Here is a 23,875-nt window from a genome sequence, read left to right on the forward strand (position 1 = left end):
GATATTAGCTCAGGAAGACCCATGTTGACGTTCTCACCTCCAGACTCATAAGATAATAAATCTGTGTTGCTTTAAGCCACTGGGTCTGTGATCATTTGTTACAGCAGGAAACAGACGCTACTGCACTGATCTATAAAGATACAATAATTAGAGTGGTCCTTGCGTATTTGCAGATTCGAGGCAAGAAGCAGGCTTCCCAGCAGAGAGGAAGGGGACAGAGCCGCGCGGCGTGCCCGCAGGGATGCGCGAATGGCCAGAGCAGAGGCTGGTCCGCAAGCCTCACTGGGGCTCTTTAAGGTTTGTTACATGGGTGCCTGCGGTGGATTGTCTGAGAAATTTAAGTTCTACAATCATTAAAGCAATATTGATACGTTATTATGAACTAAGGTCCACGCTTGATTCATATTTCCTTCGTTTCTACCTCATGTCTTTTTTCTCTTCCAGGATCCATCCAGGCTGCCCCCTGACACTGGAGCCATCATGCCTCTCCAGGCTCCTCTTGGCCGTGACACTTTCTCAGACCTCCCTTGTTTCGATGATCTTGACAGTTGTAAGAGGCACTGGGCAGCTACGTCCTAGCATGGCCACCTGTTAGCATTTATTGGATGTTTGGTCATGGTTCATATACTCGTATTTGGCGGGGAAGACCACAGAGACAAAGTGCCATTGTCATTACATCCTACGAGGGGACAGGCTCTCAACATGACTTACCACTGTAACGTTGCCCTGAGCACCTGCAACTGAGGCCGGGTTTGTCAGGAGTCCCCACTCTATGGTCCCCTTTCCCTCTCTGCACACTGTCCTCCTCGGAAGGACGCCACCGAACACGGCTCGCCTGTGAGGGGCGGGGTTAGGCTCCACCTCCTCGGTTACCAAGACATTATTCGAAATTTTTCTGCACAGGAGATTTCTCCATTCTCCCCTGTTTATTAATTTCCTCAATCATTTATTTATACTAGTAGGGACTCATGGATATTTATCTTATACTTTGGGTTATACTCCAGCATTCCTTTACTTATTTTTTTCCCTCAAATTGATCCAGCTTTGGCCCTTGAAAGCCCTTTCAGTTGACTTAACCTCATCTGTATGGGTCTCTTTTTATGATGATATCAATAATTTTTATTATAGAGGACACATTCACTCACTAATAACAAATTCTCATATACAGGTATTAAACGGTAGGCCTTGTGTAGGTTTTACAGTCAATATTACATTGTCAGGAATGGGTAAAATCAGGAAGCAATCAATAGTCCACTTTTGGGAATGATGAACAAATAAAGGTCATTTCCTCCTGAGTTTGCTATACATTATACTTGTATTCCACAAAGGTATAAGATAAAATAAGAAATAGAAATCCAATGTTAAGTATTATTGTACAAGGAATGATAAGATAAAGATTATATTTAAGGTATTTAGGGAACATGGAAATTATGGTGGATGATGTGGAAACAGAATTATCTGGCTGATTTTTTCAACAGGGGAAGAAAAATTGGAAATGTGCCTCAGTTTAAGCAGGAAAGAAACTTTAATTCAAGAGAGATTGTGAAGCTTTGGCCAGTGTGGCTCATTTGGTCGGGTTCAATGTACTTTGTTGACCACAATTTTAAAATGAGTCACTTATAAATCAGTTAACTCCCCCCCCCCCAAATGCAGTGCTAATTTGGTCTGAGTTCAAGGGACAGATGGTAAGATCAATATTCTATGTCCATAAGTCCTAACTGTAATATGATCTTTTCCATTTTAATCCCTATATTTTAATAGAAACACTTGTTCATTATAACATACTCAGAGAACGAGTATTCGGAGGTCAAGAAATTGGAAATAAGGTCACGTGAAGAACAGCCCAAGGGAGTAGCATGTTGCACCCATTGCCCTGAAACACTTGGAGAGCTGTCATGTGGAGAAGGAACAGACTTGTTCCGTTTAGAAAGCTGGGGGAAGCCCAGCTTCGTTTCCACGTGCTGCGGAGCCTGCTCCCAGGCAGGGCTGAGAACCGTGGAGCCGGTGGAGCGCTGCCGAATCGGGAGGATGTGCTGGGAAGCATGCGGTGGGAGCTGAGGGCAGTCTCTGAGATCCCTACGAGCAATCAGCTGCTCTCCAGGCCTGTCCACCCCTACGCCGGGGGAGCTTACGCTGCGCCAGCCTTCCCCGGTAGCTCCCGCGGTCCGCGGCGGTCCTGTGCCAGCGGAGCCTGCGGCCTCAGGGGACTTAGCGTCTCCCGGGGTGAGGACGGGGAGGAGCCTCTGTTCTAAACACAGCTGTGTTCCTCATTGAATTATCTTTAAATTAAACTTGGCCTGATCAGGTGGTGAGTTGACTTTATTGGTGGTTCTCTTAAGACCTCAATTGCAAGGTATTATTATTATTTATTGTTACTGTCATTGTGTCCTAGTAATTTGCACAATTTCACAACAAAATCTCTAATATAGTTTACTGAGCATTATTTATAATACCTACTTTAGTCCTAGCCAGTAAAATTTTGGTAAATTCACAATGAAATGGACTTAAAACTTGATTTTTAGTACAATAAACACTAAAAAACTCAAGAACTATCTAAAACAAGGAGTCAAAAGGATAATTTGTATTAGAAACCAATATTAAGCATATTTTGCTTTATTCATTTTCTCAGTGTTCCCCAATAACCATGGCAAAAAATTAATGAGTTATATGAATGCTATTAATAATTTTAATGAGCACATTTATTTTTCAGGATAGACCAACATTTGTGTTTTGGGCAGTAAATTCAATTTCGTGTAAAAGTTTTGAAACAACATAATGGACCCGTGACTTTTAATTGAGATACGACATTATAAGTATACAGCATAATGATTCGAGATATGTATATAGTATGAAATGCGCAGCACAATAGGTCTAGTTAATATCCCAAACCACGCATCTTTGCAGTTGTTTTTCATATGATGAGAACGTCCAAGTTCTATTCTCTCAGCAACTCGCAAATACACAGTGCAGCATTCTCACCGTATCACCTTGCTGTGCATTCCATCCCAGCTTTTATTTGTTTTATGACTGGAAGTTCATACCTTTCGACCCCCTTCGCTCAGTTCTCCCACCACCCACCCCCTGTCTCCGACAACCACCGATCTCTTCTCTATGAGCTTTTTCTTTGTTTTCTTTGTGAGATCATACGGTACTTGTCTTTGCCTGATTTCTTCCACTGAGCACAGTGCCCTCTCAGCCCATCCATGCTGTTGCAAATGGCAGGAGTGTCGCAGGGGGCGAGGCCTCTGGAAAGGACGGCCTCACTGCGTTCAGCTCAGGCGACGACGTAGTTGGTGCCCCCGTATGAAGGGGCCACCTGAACTCCACGGCCCTTGGGGCTGGGTACGCATTCCTGTCCTGCCTCTTCTTCTCTCCCACACAAGCCTTTATCCTCTTTGCCATTATTTTTGTTCTTAACAATCCATTGTAATTTTAGAGACGTTCTTGGGACTCATATTTTAAAAGGCTGAAGAGGCACCCCATTTAAACGTTTGATTGTTTTTGTTGGTGCATAAAGAATGAGAAACAGACCTGGGAAAGGAAGCCTCTCTTCTGCTCCGTAGCGCTGGGGCTCACGCTGGGGGCTCACACTAGGGGCTCCCGCTGCACCGCGAGAGGCCGCCGTGACCTCCCAGCTGGGCCCAGCCTCAATGCGTGGACGCTCAGCTCCGTGTTCCCTCTCTGTCTAGAAGACATGTTGCCCAGAGATGAGCTCAGACTTTTTGGTTTTACTAAAACTTTCTTGTTTTAATCCGCATTTATTTTCATCACCGGCTGGGCAAAGCTGCGGGCTCTGTCCTTGAGAAGCACAGGGCCATCTGCTGCTCATCTGCTCAGAGGAAGGGGGAGCGAGCCCCCCTCGGAGGCGGGGACCCTGGCAGCACGCCGGGGCCAGGAGGAGGCCACCTGGGATGTACAGGAAAGGCTCTGTCCCCATGAGAGTTCCCAGAAGGACCCTGTATCTGTCTAGCGGAGTGCTTTCCTGGGGCCGTAGGGCTTCGGAAAGCCTCTCACTTGCATCTGAGCCTGATCCTTTTATTCTCTCTGCAATGTCACCTTCCACCCTCAGATGACGCCTCCAGTTCATGCATGACCCTGATTTCTGAAATTAAATAGCCACTGATCCGTAAGTGAAGCTTTTGTAACCATGAAAAAAGGTGAAGAAACATACAAATGATCGCTTATGTCTTTCGCATTTTTTTTCCCTCCCCCTATTGTTGAAATCGTGTTTGTTGAATGCCTAGCATAGACTTGTTTTCTACTAAGAAGTTGCTTCCAGGGACACTGTGTCCCCACAACTGACACAGTATATCATGAAAGACCCACCTGATGGGGTCTGAGCAAATGTCCTCATGTCCTCCCCTGGAATACCAGCCATAGCTGTGGGAGCAACAGAAAAAGGCAAAGCAATTTCAAGGACAAAATGCCTCCGAGGGAAGCATCATTCAAATGTCCCTGTAATGTAGTCTGTTTTGATTGCTGGCAATGTTGTAATATGTTGCTGTTGAAAGAATCAATAAGGTCTTTTTTCCTTCTCGAACCTAAAGAATATTGAGATTTGTCAGAAGTCAGGGCGCACTGTGGGAACGTAAAACTAAGTCATTCCCCGCGCGCAGGCTTACTCAGTCAGGCGACCCGGCCCTACACTGTAGTCTTCAATTGAGTGGAAAATGAAACTTGGCACCTTCAACAAAATGGACAGAATCAATACACTCATTTGTGCTCCAGGCACTGAAAACAATACGTGTTTGCTAGAGTCTTTTGGCCCCCTGAAAATTATACCTATTTACCCTTGGTTTTCTTGTTTCTCCTTCCATTTAATCCTTTAGTAAAACTTAGACTGGCTAGTTTTTCTGCAGCTCTTAATATGTGGTCACCAAAGAGGAGCTGGGCCGCGTGCCCACAGCTGAAACATGGCATTGGGGCAACTCCAAGAGCAACAGCATCTCAGCCCCCGATCGCCGGTGATGTCATCGCACCTGCTCTGGCTCCAACACCATCTTCTTGACCCTTTTAGAACGGTTTTAATTAAGCAATGAAACGGTTATCTAGGATAACTACCCGGCTACCCAACACTCTAAAGGGATTGATCAAAACTGAGAATGAGAGTAAGTCTTTATCTCCTTAACTTCAATTCCAAGTGTATCGTGACGCGTAAAGAGACAGTTGTGCTTAGAGGCGCATGGGTGTGGGGGCACGTGCTCTCACGCACACACACAGACGTGCTCTCACACGTGCTTCAGGGTATTATGGCCGGCTGACTGGGGGCTGGGCTTGCCAGGTAAAAACAACCCCCCCGCCCCCCCCCCACCGTGATCACCACGTCCAGGCATCCGCTGGTGTGCAGAGCACTTAGTTTGCAACTGGGAAGAGGGAAGAGTGTAGTGAAGGGGACATCTCAGAGGAGATGCAAATTGAGGCCAGTGACTGAGTTTCAGCAACTATAATTAGAAAATATGAGCCGCCACAGGGAGCCAAATGCTTTCATGGGAGATTTTTGGAAATTCTGGGCAGGCGATGAGAGAGACTGATGAAGCGTTTCCTCCTATAGTTTATTTAAGGCTCAGGGCTTAAGCCGAGATGCTTCGGGGCCTCTAAAACATGAAGTATGGCATGGGGGCGGAAGGAGGGCGTTTCTCCCTGTGGGGAACCCCGAAAGTGGCCTGGCGCCCCGCGGGCTGCCTGTCTGGCAAGCATCATGAGATCACCTCCTGGGCCTCTGTGAACTGGAACCAGGCACCGGGGCCGCCAGGGGTCAAGTGCCTCCAAGGGCAGCACGTGAGGAGGAGGACCAACCTGCCTGCCTCGCAGTGGCTGAAGGAGACAGCCTAGTTTCCAGTGCGTATCATGTAGCTCTGAAACCCTGGAAACGGCTCACTAGGAGGCACTCTGAAAATGCACTTGAGCGATCTGAACAGACGAAAGCCTGTAGTCATTGTGATTTTCCCATAAATGCGTGTGGTCTGGGAGACCGGGCACCTGCACACGTACGTGCATGCGTGCATGCGTGCTCACAATCAAACGCACAAAAACACATGCACACTTGGAGAAATAGATTCATTGTTTATATCTGCATTCATTGACAAGTATACTCTGGGTGGTTATTTTTAGGTGCATCATTGTACTAGGAATTGCAGAGAATATACAGAACATTGAAAATTGACTTCTGGTACAATAGACAAATGGACCACAGATGTCTCTCTCTTGTCTCCCAAAACCCTGCTAAAATGAGGCAAACAAAAAATTTCAGTTATTATTCCAAAAGAGCAGAAAGAATAGGAGAGGTGACAAAAGCAATTGAACTTAGTTTTGGAATTTGGAAGGAGGGTGGATGGTTGGGGAGGGGGTAAGCCCCACACGGGTCCTTTCAGAGGGACATTCAGTGACGATGAGGCAGGATACCCTGCTGACAGAGAGCCGCCGTCGCAGCCTGCAGGCTCTCTGCCCGCGTTCGTCAGGACCTCCAGAGGAACGGAGTCAACAGGAGATGACGACAGATTATGATCAGTGATAAGTACATGACAGACAGATGGATTTTGTGAAAGGAGGCGACTCGTGTGACTATGGAGGCTGACAAGTCCATTGGTCTACAGCGGACCGGCTGGCGGTCTGGGAGGGTGGGCGGGGGCAGCCCATTCCAGCTTGAGGGCCCGGAAGAGAGAATGTGTCCATTGGAGCCTGAAGGCAGGAAAACGCCGGTGTCCCAGATGCCCCAGGTCAAGGCAGTGAGGCAGGAGCAGTCCCCTCTTACTCATGGGGGAGACAGAATGGGGATCAGCCTTTTTGTTCTAGCCAGGCCTTCAACTGATTGGGTGAGGCCCACCCGTGTGAGGGAGACCCGCCTGCTTTACTCAGTCTACCGGCCCATCGCCCACTTTCCGAGCCAGCACACGCTACAGCTGCACCCGGTGCTCTCCCTCTGCACGGTGCGGGCTACCGTTTGTTCAGCCCCCGTAACAGCTTCCTTGGCCTCTGCCCCTCCTCACCAGCACTAATCCCACAAGTTTCAGGTTCTGTTGTAGCAGTGCCCCAATTTGGGCATTAATCAGCAATTACCACCATAATGATGCATTTTTTAAAAGTCTCAAAATTCCCTGGCCCAAAAGGCAACAACTTGTTTTCACCGTTTCAGGCCTGCAAGTTGGCTGGATGGCAGGCTGCAGGGGCCCGCGGCCCAGGCCTGCTCCCCAGGCACCCAGAGGACACGTGATCTGCCCTGAGGTCCCAACCTCAGAGCCAGGCTGAAGGCAGGTGGCACTGGGGGTGCACTCTGCTCACGGGAGTCACCAGAGGACGTGAATGGAGCCCAAAGACATGAACACACTTTAACTCTGAGCCATGTTCACTGACATCTCATAGGTCAAAGCAAAGCAAGTCATAGGACAAAAAAGTCATAGTTAAGAGCAGGGAAGTACACTCTGCCGTCATTGAAGCCAGGGCAAGGCTGGGGACAGATGATAGCACTACCGGTGACTGCAAAATTGGGGCTAATAATTCAGTCTACCTGAGGGCTGAAGAGATTCTCTCTCTCTCTCTCTGTCTTTCTCTCTCTGTCTCTCTGTTTCTCTCTCTCTCTCTCTTTCTCCCTGTCTCTATTTGTCTCTGTCTGGTAATACGGTCTTGCAGATCCTGGGCTACTGAAATTTCAGTCCCCAGGGTCCTTAGACAACCTCGTCGTTTTGTCTAAGGTATGATTATGCTACAGCAACATCACTTTCACCTGCGGTTTCTCTTCTGCCACACACGGACCCTCTGGCTGTGTGAACCAAAGCCAAGGAGTTTAATTCAGGGATATTAGAAAATCACTCTTGTCATATCCACCCGGGAAGCCATGCTTTCTAACCGCAGCCAAGATTCTAAACGGCCCCTTGTACTTTGGATTTTAACCCGATTAACTGTTCCCATGTGAGGCTGTCTGCACTCAAACTCGCTAGTGCGCTCTCCAGGTGCCTCTGAGGGGCCCGCAGCCATCTCCTGGCGTCTCCGGCCATCCTGACCTCTGAGTCCTCTGCGTCCCCTCGAGTGGGACTTGGAATAGTGTCATCCTCACAGACTGGGAGCACTGGGGCTCCATTCTCTCTGCGACTCCCTGACAACCGGGGTCCTATGTCCCCTGGGACTCGTGTGGCTCAGCTGCCACCTGGCCCTTAGTCACAACTGTGCCTGCCGCTGCCTCTCTCCCCTCTGGAAGAGGCCCGGTCCGGAGGATGCCCACCTGCGCCCACGCTGCTCGGCCCCAGGAAGGTGTCCTTCTGGGCATGATATCCCGCCTCGGCTGTCTGTGCCTCCCCTCGACACCTGGCTGGAGCCCCGATGGCACGTCCCCTCCGCAGAGCCCAGGTCCTGTCTCTGCGTCCCCGGCCAGCTGCCCGCAGCTTCGCCACCCGCGGACAGATCTAAAAGAATCAAAACTGGCATCTCTAATATTCACTCCACCAGATTTCCTAACGTCTTAAAATTGACAGCGCCCGCTTTACCTCCTCCTGTTGGGAGCCAGCTTCCCACCCAGGCGCTTTCTCCTCGACAGCCCCACCTAGATCTTGGTTTTCGAGTCTAACAGATCCAAAGCTGCTGACTTACTGATTAACGAAAGTCATTGTTTCCCTACTGAAGACTATAGATCTGCTTTCAGTGCTTCACATCAGTCTTCAGGAATGAATTGATTTTCCTTAGTTTGTTCTAGCTAAAGATTTTGGATTTTCTAAAGATAAGGGGTGTGAAGTCTCTTCTCCCTGGAAAACAGCTAGCCATGGCTATAGATGATTTAGGAATAATCTTATGAGCCTCGCACGTATTATCAAGGTAAACAGTGGTAAAATCATTGTGGGAAAGGACACAGGCTTCGGTGACAACTGCGGACCCCGCCGTGGGGGAGGAATGGTGACATGAGGGTGGAGAAGGACAGGGCATTCTTTGCCTGGGATTCAGGCGCCGTGTCGTGTCCAGAGAGCGAGTGTGGCAGGAGCGATGTTCGTGGCGCTCACGGGTCCTGTGGCTGAGCTCCGGGGTCGGTGGGATAGGGCAGAATCCTCATCCAGTTTTATTTGCTGTTCTGAGTGAGGAACAGCCGTGGATCTGGGTGTTGTGGGGCTTGAAGCTAACACCGTTTGGGACATCTCTTTAAGAAAATAATTACAGAATGAAGTACAGAAGTGAATTTTGGGGGACGCATAAAGACTTGACTAAAAAAATGACCAGAGCCTCAAAATTGAGGCCTCTTTCTTCTGAGGTCTCTTTATTTACTAGAAATTCTAACAGTGAAATAAATACATTCTCACGGCAAACTGGCTTTTCCTTCCCACCCAGAACATCCTGTGGCTCCCGTCAGCTCCGAGGGTCACCAGCTTGGGCAGGAGAGAGTCTCTAAGGCTTAGGGTGTATTAGCTCTACAGTAAGTCTGCTGCTAGGCCCGGGCGCGGTCGTGACCGAGACTCACCGGGTCAGAGTCGGGGCCGAAACACCAGGCGGGCTCCGTGGCTGTGCAGCCCGTACAGGGATGGTGCCCAGACAAGCACATGTTAGCAAAGCCACGTGGGATTTGCCTTTCTCTGTCTCACTTATTTCACTTAGCACAATACCCCCCGGGGCCCTGCATGTTGTTGCAGATCACAAGATTTCATTCTTTTTTATTGATGAGTAATAGTCTAAGAGAATATATATATCTCCCCAAAATCAGAATTATTTTCCTCTGAAGGGTGGACCCCTTGCAGTACAGGCTTCCCCACGAGGTGAGTGTTCTAGGGACCCATCTGGATCAATGCATCAGCTGGTGTTGCTGTGAGAGGCTGCCCCAGTGAATTTGGCTTCAGTGGATTTTTTTTTGAAGACTCTTTCAACGCGTTTGCCCATTGCATGATGGGTGATTTACGAGCGCACCTGCCCACACTGCGCTGAGTGTTCAGCAGTTTTTGACCCAAAACGGCATGACCCCCATGCCCCACCCTCCCTTTTTACCTGATCTCTCCCTGAGTGACGTTTTTTTTGTTTCCCCAGAGAAAAAAGTCCTCCAAAGAAAACATTTTGATGATGCAGAAGAGGTGAAACAAAAAATGGCAAAAGCACTAAAAGGCATCAAAATTGACATGTTTAAAAATTGTTTTGAGCAGTAGAATAAAGTCTCCATAGGTGTAATGCACCAAGTGGAGAGTATTTTGAAAGTGACTGAAGTTTAAACATGCAAGAATAAATACACAGTTATTTTGTAAATAAATTCCATTTTTTTATATATATACACACCACTTCCTTATCCATTTATCTATCTATTGACACCTGAGTTACTTCCATATCTTGGCTACTATAAATAATGCTGTTGTTGAGTTGTTAATTCTTTGTATTCTAGATATAAAACTTTTATCAGACATACGATTTGCAAATTTTTTTTCATTTTGTAGGATATCCTTTCATTTTCTTGGTAATGCTCTTTAATACACAGAAGCTTGAAATATTTATTGAAGCCCAATTTGCTTTGTTTTTCTTTGTGCTTCTGTTGTCATACCTATGAATCTGCAAGGGGTATGGAGAAATTAACTATATTTCCTTCTAAGAGCTTAGTGGTTTTAACCTTTATATTTACATCTTTTTTCCATTTTGAGTTAATTTTTGTATATGGTGTGAAGTCAGGGTCCAACTTTATCCTTTTACCTGTGGACAGTAAGTCATCCTAGTACCATTGTTGAAAAGACTTTTATAATTGAATGGATTTGGCACCCTGTCCAAAATTAACTGGCCATAGATGCATGAGTTTATTTCTGTACTCTCAATTCCATTCTTCTGATCTATATGTCTATTTTTATGCCAGTACCACATTGCTTTGATTACCATAGCTTTGCAATAAACTCTGAAATCAAAAAGTCTGAGTCCTCCAATTTTTTTTTTCAAGATTCTTTGGCTATTGGAACCTCTTGAAATTCCTCATTAATTTGAGGATTGCCTTTCCTACTTTTTCAAAAAAGGCTGTTGGAATTATGACAGAAATTGAGTTGAATTTGTAGATTGCTTTGAGTAGTAGTAATATTTTAACAATATTAAGTCCTCCTGCCTATGAACATGAGTTGTCTTTCATTATTTAGATTTTCTTTAATTACTTTCATCATTGTTCGATAGTGTTGAGTGTACGAGCTTTTCACCTCTTCACTTAACTTTATTCTTGGATATAATATTCTTCTAGATACCATTATAAATGAAATTATTTTCTTAATTTCCTTTTTATATTGTTCATTATAGGTGTAAAGAAACATAGCAGATTTTTGTGTATTTAACCCTGTACCTTGCAACTGTGATAAATTCGTTTCTTAGCTCTGGTAGCTTTCTGGTGGATTATTTGGGATTTCTTATATATGTAATCATAAAATCTGTGAATATAGTTCTTCCTTTACAATTTGGGTGTCTTTTATTTTATTTCTTTTTCCTGTTTAATTGCTCTAACAATTGCTGGTTTGATCTCTTTACTTGTTATAGGTCTGTGGAAGTTTTCTATTTTTTCTTGAGTCAGTTTAACAGAATTTGTGTGATTTCATCCTTTTCCTTTTTTCAGGCAGATGATATTAATGTATATTCATATTTCTTTCTATTAAAATCATTTTTCAAACCTAATATGTGTTCAGAATTAACTCAGGTTCTTTTCAAAGAAAAAAAAATTCCCTACATTTTTGTGAAAATGTTAGTTTTTCCAGTGAGTAGGTTTTGCCAGCTGAAGCCCAGCTCCTTTATACCACAATCCCTGTAATAACAAGAATCTCTTTCATTGGATCATCAGTTACTCAGAATAGGGGTATCCCAGAAGGAACGTAACAACTGGTAGTTTTTTGAAGAGCACCTCCACAGTGAACTGGCTGTTTGGCACCACTGGCTTCTTCATGACAACCTGGGAACACTTGTTCCTACTGCCAGCGTCTAGCTCACTGCTTTGACTATGGTGGCAGTTGTAATCTGAAATATGTTTCCCAGCATCTGCTGTCATTAGAATTGTCTTAAAAAGCTGTTGAATTTCTTGATCCAAAATATTGGACTCATGAAGAATTTTCTCACATCAGTTAATGATTTAATTAGCTCAACTCCTTAAATTAATTCTTTATTATCATTATATATTGGCAGAGACACACAATTCTCATCCTTGCATATCACAAAAGTCCATTGAAACATAAAGAAAGCAATTTCTTAAGATTGTTCAATAATCAATTTCTGAAGAAACTTCAACATCCCCTTCATGGGAAGGTCAGTTGGAAGGAAAGTGGGAAGTTGCCCACCTACTACTCTGTTCTGTCCATGTTTCCCGTCAGTGGTCTAAATGCCTGTCAACCACTAGTAAACTATAAAATAGTGCCAATGATACCATTTCTGTTTCTATATGAAGTTTCCTATTTTATTTAAACTCTTGTTCTGTTTAGGGTGTTCTAGAATGAAATGAGTAGTAAACGACTCCTCAACTCCACCCCTACCCTCCAAAAAAGTATATACGTATTCATCTCTCTACTTATTTATCTATAGATCTAAAAAGAAATCACAATATATACAAATGGATGATATTAAAATCTTTGACCACTAGTACTGCAAGGACGTTGTCAAACAGAACAGACATCAGCCATAAAGGAAGCGCCGCTCCTAATCTGGTGCTGCTGGACGGGATGAGGAGTGTCAGCCACGATGTGTTGCCTGTGGGCGCATGTGCCAAGTACACGTGTGTCCCCCTGTAATGGGAGAGAGGAAGGCAAGTGCCTCAGCCAGGAGGAGAGAGGAAAGAGGCGGACGAAAGGTGAGGGAGAGAGCGTCCGCCCAGGTCTGGGGCTGCGGGCGCTGCTGCCTGACACTGATTACAGTGAGTCACGCATTTTTAAAAGACTTTTATTTTGTTAAAAGTTTTTTTGCTTTTCAGAGTGCTTTCACCCTATCTCATTTTATCTTCATAATCTGAAGTAGAAAGGCTCTTGCTTGATAGTTGCAGTAGAGAACTAGAGAGATGAGACCAGAAGGGTGTCCTCTAATTCCCACAGGGACACCCGCTCCCTCTGCGCATGGCTTGAAAGTGAGCATGTGACTCGATTCTGGGCTGAGACCCTTGCCCTTGTACCACATGCATTCAGCTTCCCAGGCAGGGGATCCACAGTAACTCTGTCACAGTCTCTTTGTCGTGGCCAAGGGGACACTCTGCTCCTCCTGCTAGCCCGCGAGCTCTGTCCTTGCACCATGCGTCACTGCCTGCTGTCCTGCTCCCTCTAGATGTTGGCTCTGTTCCTGACCTTGGCCCCAGTTAGCTTTGGATAATGCTTCCAAGGATATAGTCTTTGTATTTATTTATTTTTATTGATTTTAGAGAGAGAGAGGATGCGTGCGTGCAAGAGAAACATCAATTTGTTGTTCCACTTGAATGCATTCATTGGTTGATTCTTGTATGTGCCTTGACTGGGGCTCGAACCTGCAACCTTGACGTATTGGGACAACACTCTAACCAACTGAGCTGGCCAGCCAGGGTCCAAAGGCTACTCTTCTAGCCTCATTGTTCCTGTCTCAGTGTCAGTGGCTCATGATACTTGTCTCTACATGACTCAGGATGAGCACTTTGACATCTTTGTTTGGTTTCTCGCCAGCTGAGAAAGTGAGGTTTTGTGTACCACATTTTTCTCAGATCCTTTCAGTCTGAAGTAAGTGCAGAGTCAAACTTACAGTTGTAGTCACCACACACCCTGCCTGCCATCCAAAGACCTGCCCTTATTTCCATCTGCTTCTGTGAGGCACCGGAGGGTCTCTCGCTTATGCGTTCACATGGCTTCTGCTCCTTTCCCCTCTTCTGAACTCCACCTACCCCCCTTTGGTAATGTGTCTACAGATTATAATTGTGACAATGGTCCTGCCTGGTCCATGTTGAGGGGGCTGCCATGCATGCCAAAGGCCCCGTCCCCCTCACTTCTTCCAAAGCGTCCTTTGCCCTTTCTAACTACATGCATTGCCTCTTGATGCCACTAAAGCTGCCCGTTTCCACAGTTGTCACCCTTAAAGCGCCGGTCTCTGCCACTGGAGTGCTTCTGGCTGTGTCCCTGTGGGGGCGCCGCTCAGGTGCTCGGCCATGTTCTGTGGGCTGCACGGGGCCAGGCACATCCAGTGTCACAGGAAAGACCCCTTCCTCCTCTTTTGTGGCAATCTCTACTGAGCACTCTCTGAACTTCAGAGAACAGGAAGGCAATAGATCATATATAACCACAAAAGCTACAGAGCGGTGTAGCCTTCAGAGGCTCTTCAATACTCAACCCTTTCCCTCTCTCCCTCCTCGGTTTCACCTTGTTTCCACCTAACTCAGACCCTTCCAAAGCCCTGCGTTTCTCCCTCCCTTGGCCTCATTCCCTCATCTAATGGAGAGATTTCCTTCCCTGGTGAGCGTGATGGATTTGACGAGAACTGGCCTCCCGCTGACCCGGGCTTACGTCATCCCTGCTTAGCGACCTCAGAGGAGACATACTGCTTCCCTCTCAACAGCCAGCCACCTATAAAATCTCACCAAAGTCATGATTTCGTCCAATGTGGGGTGCGTTCCTGTCCGCGGATGAATCACGGCAGCCGAGGGATAAGATACTGCGAGCGAGAGCACCTCTCAATCCTCGCAAAGACGGGGTAGGGCGATTCCACAGAGGAGACAAAGCCTCGCTGTCAGGCGAAGGGAACGAGGAATAAAGGGCAAGGAGAACGGCAGCAAGTGCTCTGTTGAAAAATAAATGTCTTACAGAGTTTTGGGTGAGAACGCCTTAAGCTTTAATCTGCCACTCATCTCTCCCTAGGACTCAGAGGTGAGCCCATGCAGGCGGGTCAGGGGGACAGCTTAGTGGCAGTGGGCACCGCCCAGGCCCCCTCCCCTACTAGGAGCAGGGCTCTGATACTGGGCATGGCTGTGAGCCAGCTCTCTCCCCGGGGTGGGGTGGGGGGCTTCCTTCTGTGCAGCCTCTTTAGTTGGCTGCGCCCTACACCCTAGGCCCGCCGCCGGCACCCCCACACCAGATCCGCAAGCATGCCCCGTGGGTCTGACCCCTAACATGACTAATCCATAGGACTCCGGAAGGCGCGTAGCATCTTGCTTTTTCCATCATTGCGAAGGGGAATTATAATCTCCGCGTCTATCAATGTCTAGGGTTCCTACAGTGATTAATTACTTGGAGCTTTTGTGAAGTGTTTTAAGGTCCTATCAAAATGATGATGATGATATAAGCAGAAAATATCTATTTAATACACCTCATACCATTTTGGTGTGATTAAAGACACTTACGAATGTCTCCCTTTTGGGGGCCATGCTCTATTTTACTAAAATGTCAGGGAAGTGAACTTTCACTGTCTAAATCAAGGCAAATGGAGTGGCCAGCTATGTTTCTGGGACCATTTTTATCTGACCCTGACCAAAGGGAGGGACAGGAGTAGAGGACATTGAGCCGTTCTTCCCACCATGACACCAAGCCCTAAACTTACTTTGCCATATTGAACATTTTTATCCACCTTGTTCCACCTTCGAAAAAATTCCCACATTATTAAATTTTCAAGCAAAAAGAGGAACGACCTGAACGTGGCCCGTGGGAATTCAGTTATGGCCTGTTCGGTGCAGCTTAGTGAGCAGAGCATTAGCTGTTGAGGATCCAGTCTCAACGCCTCGCTTTGGTTTTCCTTGTCGGTGGATACAAATCAAGACGGTAACTGCTGACTCCCACGTTTCCATCGGCAGCCGCAACTTGCCCTCGGTCTCCGGCCTCCTCCATGTCTCCTCAGCCCCTGCCTTTGGCATCAGGAGGGAGTCGTTTGGACAGGATTCCTGACAAGATTCCTGACTGTGCCCCCAGGCCAGGCTGTCTCTGTCAGCTGTGAAGGCGCCACCCAGCCTGGGTCCCGCTCCCAGCTCCTGTTTGGTGACGCTCGCTCGGCTCTGCGTCTCCTCAGACCAACAGCACCAGCCACGGGGCCGCCCCCTCAGGGCCTGGGGTCCAGCTCTCAGGACCCCTCCTCTAGCCTGTGGACAACGGCACCCACTCTGGCACCCTTCTGGTCTTACCATCAGCTCCAGGGGACCCCTTTGCCCGCCTTCCAAGTGGTAATAATTCCAATCTCTTCTCTTTGTTCTCGCAGCCTCAGGGGAGGCAGCTGTTTCCCGAGGTCACTGCCTCAAGGACACCTCAGCGCTCCTTGGCCTCTTTAGCTCCTTAAAACTAACTTCTTATATTGAGTAATCTCTGTCAAAAGTAGTGGGATGATTTCTTTCTCCCGCGACTGGATCCTGACTGATCCCTCCTCCCTCTCCCTTGTACCCCATCGTTGATCCACCGGCAAAGCCTCGAAGACCTGGCGTCAGGACATATCCTGGGTTTGAGCCCTGCTCGTCTCCTCCCTTTCTACCACCTTCCTCTAAGACGCTATTATTATTATTATTATTATTATTATTATTAGGCCTGGACTACTGTTCTAGCCCCTAACCGATTGCCCGAATCTGCCCTTGTTCCCGTATGTCATCCCCTACAATGTACTTCTTACTGATCTTTTGAGAATCCCACTGAGAGGCTGCCCCCCTTCTGTTCTCAACTCTCTAACGGCTTCCCTTATACATTAAAAAGATCCAAACTCTTTGCTATGGGCCTCGAGACCTCACACGGCCTGGCGCCGACACCCTCTCTGGCCCCGTGTCCTGGCACAACTGCCCCCTGCTCCCTCTGCTGCAGCCACTCTGGCCTTCACGGTTGTTCCCTGGACACAACAGATCTCCCCACCGCAAGCCCTGCCACCCCCTTCCCTGCACACCCATCCCCCAGGGCTTTGCAGGGCTTGTTTCTTCACAAGCGTCAGCCCTCGGTGTAATGCCACCTCTTCAGAGAAAGCTGTCCTGGCCACCTGATCTAAATAGGAAGGTCCCTGCCCACCCGACCCCAGCGTGCGGGAGCTAAGACTTCCCCTGATTTGCCCCTGGCTCGTCACCCCACCCAGAGGCTCCGAGGGCTGGGCCAGCGCCGCCCAGAGCACTTGATGCGCACGGACTGAGCCAATGCTCACAACCATTCCAGTCAGTATTTACACTGAAAGGAGTATAGGCAAGTCACTTAATCTCTCGGTGTCTTAGTTTCCTTGTCTTTAAAATAGGAAAAATAATATTATCTATGTTCATGTTTAGAGTTGTTGAAAGGGCTATATGAAATAATACAGCTGAAGAGCTTAGGAATATTACCGTTATTGTTGTATATATGGGAGTATTGTTTCTGTGCCATTTTTGAGATTTCTACCAATGCATGCAGCCATTTCCTCGATAAATAATTATTGTGACTCATTTGAAATTTTCCAGCAATTTATCATCTGGGATAGCGCTCGATAAAATTCACTGATAAATTTTCATAAATGTATTAAGTCCCCAAGTCAGAAACCACCATTCTCATTTCAGGTGATGTTACTGAAATATTATATTACATTGTATCGTATTTCCAATGCCCCAGACACTGAGATTTGTAACTACCTCATGAACAGCTAAAATTGAATTTATAGTCTCTCACAAGTCATTCTCAAACTTTTATCGCAATTGTATATTATTAACTTAAAAATAATGTTAGGGTTGGTCTTCTTACTCTTCACAGTCATTTGTAAGAGAGACATTGACTGCCTACTATTTTCAGGAACAAAAATTACAAAGATGTGATGCCTACAAAAAAACCTTGTAATATTTTGGTAGGCATTCAAAACATTTATATTATAAATTTATCTTATTTAGATCAAAAAAACCAAATGCCTATAATAATGCGTAACTACGATTGTGTAGCAGTTCATTAGCATTCCCTACAGCATTTAGCAAAATCTTTGAGGCCAGAAATATAAGTCATGTATTCCCCAAGGCATAGATAAGAGAAGAACCCTTTGTTTCAGTTAGGGTTCAGAGCCAAGAAACAGAACACTGGATTTGAGAACAAGAGCTTAAGCGAGCGGGGCTTACTTTTCTCAGGCAGTGAATATCCATCCAGATGTAGGCAGCAGGGACTGGAGCAGCCTCCCAAGTTGGCCAGATGAGACCCAGCCTCCTTCGACTAATCCATCAGTTCCTGCATTGTGAACATGTGGCTTTTGTTCTGCCAGCAATAAAATGATCGCTACGCCCCCCGAGGTGGTGAGGCTAAAGGAGGAGTGAAAGACCAAGAGGTGTGCCAGCTGAGTGGGTCCCATTTTATCAGAAAAGCAGTTGCTCCAGAGGCAGCCCCTGTGCCCCGGCAACTCTGGTCAGATTTCGTTGGCAAGAAGTGGGTTGTAATGCAAGGCTGTCTGGCCAGGTGCATATCTGAGCTGTGCACAATCAGCCCAAAGAAAACTGAGAGTCAGCAGCAACGAAGAGGAGGATGGATACGGAGAGGCCCAAAGGTTTCAGCCATGGGTAGGTGTGATTGCGGGGGCACCTGAAGCCTTTCCAAGAAAGTCTTGGAAATCTTTTTGCAGTTTTTCAACGTCTATTTATGTAAGTCGGTTCTAAAAGTGACCTACCTGAAAAAGCACCGGAGGTTAAGACGTACTATGAGAGAGGACCAGAGCGAAGAAATAAAATGGAGCCACTGTAGTCAGCTGCTAAGTTATTAAAACCAAGTACGTTGAGGCATGAGGAGAGGATTCGCTTCTTGTTTTAAATGGCCCGAGAACTTAAACTTCTGAACTTTCCAGTCCTGCTTCAATTCCTGCATATACAGCAAACCTCCGGACAACCTTCTGCTTACCCCAAAGGACTAAAGGTGGAACGTTCACATGCTCAGACCACCTGCCTGACCGCCTGACATCCAATAACAGATGTATTCCCTATGTAAAATATTTTTTAAATATTTTTAAAACTCTAAACTAACATACTTTGCAACTATTTACATTTAAAATGAGAAATTTTTAATTTTCACCTTTAAAGCATGTTGTTTTTCGAAATTCCTTTAGGAGGTCTGTGGGCAAAAACGCTTAACTATTTGAAAGATTATATGTAAAAACAATTACGATGACCAGTGTCATCGGCACCTTTCCTCTCTCGGACCTCTTATCACAAGGCTGTTGCTGTGCCACGAGATTTTCACAGGTTTCCCACAAGTTAACTTATGAACTCTTAAAAGAAGCGGCTGAGAGGCAAGGCTACGGCTACCAGGAGGGTGAGGTGAGTGACGAGTTAAATCATTAACTAACAAAGGCTCTAAGCGCTTACTGTGCTCAGTGCCCCCCCCCCCGCCCCGCAGACCTAGGTGCCAACAAGAGAGGGCCCCGCCCTCAGACACTTCACAGATGGCGTGGCAACGTTGTGATTCAATTGTGATATAAGACTTCCACTGCGTTCACAGGCGCCTGCAGAAGGGGCTACGGGGACACAGAGCGCTGGACTGGAGAGCCCTGGGCACCAGGGAGACTGCACTGTAAGGGGATCTTCCGGTTCCTGCCCATTCCTGCAGATTTATAATGATGCGCGACGTCTCCTTATTTTATGCGTAGGTACCTGGATGCACAGATGGGTAGATAGATTACCATTTTCTATTTCTCCATGTTCTTTAGAAGACTTTTTCTATGTGGTTATATCACTTTCACATGTTGTATCTATGGGTAAGTACAATTTTATATTCTGTTTTTCCCCTCTGAGCATTAAGATACACGTTTTCACAAGGAGACATTGTAAGCACTATGGGATAAGCTTTTAAAGGAACCCAAGCCAAGGGTCTAAGTTGGTGTGTTTGTCCCCAAGTAACCATATGTGCCAGCAGCGAGAGCCGCGTGCATAGCCGCAACTGAAGTGTCTCTGCAGGACTCAGCCTGAGTCTCACGTGGAACTGGCTGCGCACGGTGCACCTTTGAGGGAACAATTTCTTCCGCGTGTGGCAGAATCGTGGCCTCGAAGCCAGCATCCCCTCCGACCCCTCCTGAAGGTGGCATGTGGGAGGCGAGGCAGCGCCACCGGAGGCTTCCAACCTGGCACAGGTGTAGGCCGGTCAACATCTATACTTGCGCATTTCATTCTATCCTATAAGCAGTAATGTGTCAGATGCGGTGTGAGTCGCATGGGAAATGCAGAGGTAGGAAACAGTCTACCACGGTAGACAACGTCTCACTCACTTTGCCCTGAGGTGCATAGGTACGGGGTCTAGTCATCTTCAGACAATGGTTGCCTTAAGACGCTGTGTGATTTGATTGTTAATCAAAGGTCTTTCATAGAAATAATAATGGAAAACATGGTGGCTTGGCCATCGTGGAGAAAAAACGCTCCATCCTATAGGGGGGACAGCAGCTTCTGTGCAGCGTGGCACTTGGGTCAGGCCCCACGGTGGGCCTGGGGCTCCTGGGGTGTCCTCTGTCCACTAGACACTCACAGCGGCCTGGGAGCCCGCGCGTGTACAGCCCCAACCATAAGGAGAAATAGAGCGGTCTCCATACCGAGCCACTTTCTGTACTAAAAACTTCTGTTTTAAGAAGGAAAAACAAAAAGCAGCTCTGGTAGCCGGTAGCTGGCCTAGCCCCCGCAGCTGGAACACGATGCACTCCTGCTAATCATTTACAGTGGCACAGAGCGCTGACATTGGGTGAGGTCACTGTGCCCAGACACCGTGGACAGAACCAGACGCCTCCCAGATCATGCCCCAGGGAGGGCGGAAACGAGAACACAGCGCAAACCATGAAAACGACCAAGTGGTGCCTTTCTCCCAGCTGACAGGAGTGACTGCTGCTGCTTTACCAATTACACCCTCTGCTTTCTAGAGTGAAGGCAACCAATCCACCCAGAGCAATCGTCTGCTTTCTCAATCCCCTCCAAACCCACTCAACACAAGCGCTGAGCCTCTGTCAAAGCCCTCCCGACACCCCTTTCCCGGGGCGCCGCTTCATGCCCCAGGGCTCCCCATGGTGTGCGTCTCCCTTTATTTGCTGTTTATTATTATTTCGTTTTGTCTCCCTAATTACTGCTGAAGCTACTAATAAACCCACTTCTAACTCTAGGTGTGTCCCTTGTGGTCTTTGGCACTGGTCCCGAACAACGTCTGAATTCACTTAATCCTCACAATGACCCTTGGAGGGGGCGGGGTATTATAATCAGATAGTCAGCCTCATCCAACAGAGGATGAAACAGAGGGACCTCGAGGCTGAGCAAAGGGGCTAAGGGACACAGCTGGAGAATGGCACGGCTGGCATTTTAATCTCGGTCATCTGGAACTTGAGTCTATGCCACTCAATGGGAATGAAAGGGAGGGGACAAAATAACATGGCGACTGTGTAGGATGGGCAGCGCTTGCAAGAGGAATTAGAGAAGAATAAGCCAGGACTTTTCTATTTTCCACACAGAAGGCCAAGAAAAGCTCGTTAAGAAAACCAGTCCTTGAGCGGATGATGAGGTTTGGGGTGCGGCTGGTCCTTTCAGGGTAGGTACCAGAGAGGAGAGGGGAAGGCCGACTCCAACCACAGACCCCAGGGTCCCCAGAGTGACTTGCCTGACAGAGGAGAAAAAGCAATAGCGTCCTATATCTGTATAACCCACCAGGAAGTGCCACACCTGAGACGGGAAAGAAAATGGAGGAGCTTCCACCGGGCTTTGTTTGCTGGCCCGGCCGGCTGGCGGAGACCGCCTCCCCCAGGGCCACACAGGGCTGCCGGGGCTAGTGCAGAGCCCCATGGGAGGGCAGCACGACTCTGTCGGGGACAGGAGGGGACGTATTTCCTTTTCCTTTCTCCTCTCTCCCACCCCAACTTGACTTTAACAGCCTTAAAGACCCCGATGCAATTATACGACCACCTAGTCCCACTCTGCTCCCACCATGAAGGGTAAAGATAGGCATGAGTTATGTTAAAATCTCTTGGGTGGATTGAACATTTCAGCACGCCATTAATCAATACATTTTAATGGGGCACTATTGTGGCAATGTAATAGAAAGAAAAAGATAGTTAAAGAAAAATGAGATGCTGCTTCCAAGAAGATGGAATAGACATACTTTCCACATTCCTTTCAATAATTACAATAAAAACCTTGGATGTTATATATAGACAGGCATAAGAAGATTGGAAAGGAAGAGAGAAGAAGGCAGATTAGGGCAAGCAGAACAACACAGTGATGCGCTCACTGGGTTTTCATTTGGTCTCGAGTATCTCAGTCTGGGTGCCCAAAAGCCAACAATACAGAAACATCAGTAGGTACAGATTTCTTAGAAAGAAAATAAAAGACCCGTCAAAATGCTTGGTGTCTCAAAAAGAAGGAAAACTTTTTGATATAACCTCTCTACCACAATAACTGCCACCCACAACATATACACACACACACACGCACACGCACGCACGCACGCACACACCCCTGTGGCTCCACCCCAACATGTGCCAGCCAAGGCTGGGTAGGGTGTCTAGACTTTCACCACACCAAGGGTGTCATGAGTCCCTGAAAGCTCCCACTAGACTGGCATCAGCCACATGGGGAAGCTGGGTGTTTACCTCCACCCAACAGTAGCCAGGAGCTCCCTGCCTCACCGCCACCCCAAGTATCAATGAACGAAGGAGAGGAAAGCTGGATTTCTACTCAACCTCACAGTGATGAGGCTTCACATTGCCCCTTCCCTAAGACAGAAGGAGCCTTACAATAGCCAAAAGTTCCAACTTCCAACTGGAAATCATTTATCATACCAAGAGCCAGGGAGATTGAAACTGAATGAAAAAGATGATCAATAGATACCAATTCTTAGATTAAGGAGGTTTATAACTTCCTGACCAATTTTAAAGCATCCATCATAACAATGCTTCAACAAGCAATTAAAAATATGATGAAAAACAATGAAAAATTGAAAGTCACAGCAAAGAAACAGAAGGTACGAAGAACCAAATGGAAATTTGAGCACTGAAAAAAAATGCAATAACTAAAATAAAAATTCTGTGGGTGGACTCAACCCAAAAGCAACTCGGTGGTGAAATGACGGCAAATTAATTGGATGTCTATACACGTAAACAGACAAACTGACCAAAACTTTGATATAAATCTCAGATTGTTTACAAAAACTAACTCAAAATAAATTATCACTTAAATATAAAATGCAAAACTGTAAGACTTCTAGGGTATAAAAGGAGCATATATTCAAGATACAGGGCAGGCAAAGAATTCTAGGAATTATTACCAAAAACATAATCCATAAAAGGAAATAGACTACACATGTACTAATATTGCCTTATGCCCAAGTTGCCAAGTTAATTAAAAGGAAAAAGGGTCTTAAACAAACAGTGTTGTAATAACTGAATGTCCAGTTGGGAAAAAGTGAAAACTTGTGCCCTATCTTCCTCCATACGAAAAAATTAATTCAAGATGAATCATAGTCATAAAAGCTTGAATAATAAATCTTTGTAAAGAAGCATAGAAGGATATGTTTGTGCACTTGGTATAGGCAAAGACTTCTTATAAAATAAGAAGCCCTAATCATGAAAGAAAAACATATAATTTGAATTATATCAAAATTAATTTTTTCTCTTGAAAAGACATCAAGACCATAAAAAAGCAAATTACAAACTCCAGAATTATCCATAATACATATAGTTAACAAAGCACTATTATTCAGTATATATTTAAATTTTTCCAAATAAAAACGTAAGAGAACCAATAGCCCCATTCAAAAAAACAGACAAAGTCCCAAAAGGACCCTATGCAAAGAAGTTATATCAATGGCCAATAAGCCAGGAAGAAGTACTCAAAATCATTAGATGTCAGGAAATTCAAAGTAAACTGTAATGAACTCTTCTTATTTTGCATTTGCTAAAGTGGCTAAAATGGAAGAAGACAGGCAATTCCAATACGGGCAAGGTGTGAAGAAAGTGAATTCTCCTATCGTTGATGTGAGAGTAAAATAGCGCAACCACCTCAGAGAACTGCTTAGCATGTATCAAGTCAAACACACCTCCATCCTATGAGTCAAAA

The sequence above is a fragment of the Pteronotus mesoamericanus genome, unplaced genomic scaffold, assembly GCF_021234165.1.
Source record: "Pteronotus mesoamericanus isolate MK-2021 breed Mesoamerican mustached bat unplaced genomic scaffold, CSHL_Meso_final contig_347, whole genome shotgun sequence".
NCBI lineage: Eukaryota > Metazoa > Chordata > Mammalia > Chiroptera > Mormoopidae > Pteronotus > Pteronotus mesoamericanus.